This window comes from Propithecus coquereli, unplaced genomic scaffold (genome assembly GCF_000956105.1).
Source record: "Propithecus coquereli isolate 6110/MARCELLA unplaced genomic scaffold, Pcoq_1.0 Scaffold103, whole genome shotgun sequence".
NCBI lineage: Eukaryota > Metazoa > Chordata > Mammalia > Primates > Indriidae > Propithecus > Propithecus coquereli.
Window position 1 is genome coordinate 5069039 of NW_012134192.1, and position 391 is coordinate 5069429.

General features: G+C 34.5%; 1 protein-coding gene across 1 annotated transcript in view; it reads right to left on the minus strand.

Moving 5' to 3' along the window:
* The window catches only part of ARHGAP21 (Rho GTPase activating protein 21), a 44779-nt gene that overhangs the window by 29514 nt on the left and 14874 nt on the right, over positions 1-391 (minus strand). The window lies entirely within an intron of this gene.

The following is a 391-nucleotide window of genomic DNA, read 5'->3' on the forward strand; positions in this document are numbered from 1 at the left end:
TAAGTATTCAAAACTGTCTTTAGGTTTTAAATTACCACAAATTTAACAAAGTGTATTCAAATAATACATACGATAAAGTTGGTCCTACAGAGTCTGCTGAACCGCAATTCTGTTCAGATTTGTAAATACTGATATGAATGGGAAAATACTGCATTCTTTAGAATTACCTGGCTTATGCAGTATTCATAGTTTGAAAAGATTTTGGTAGCAAAACCATTCACTAGAATGCTTCAGAAAAGACTTATTGCACAAACCCATATAGAGAAAAGATATAAAAAGGTATTTTAAAAAATTGAGATGATGCTCCCGTAGACATTTCTCAAAGCAGAGCACCCATCCTGCTGGGGATATGTGGTTTCCACATGTGGCAAAGAGTGTCTGCAAGATGCTA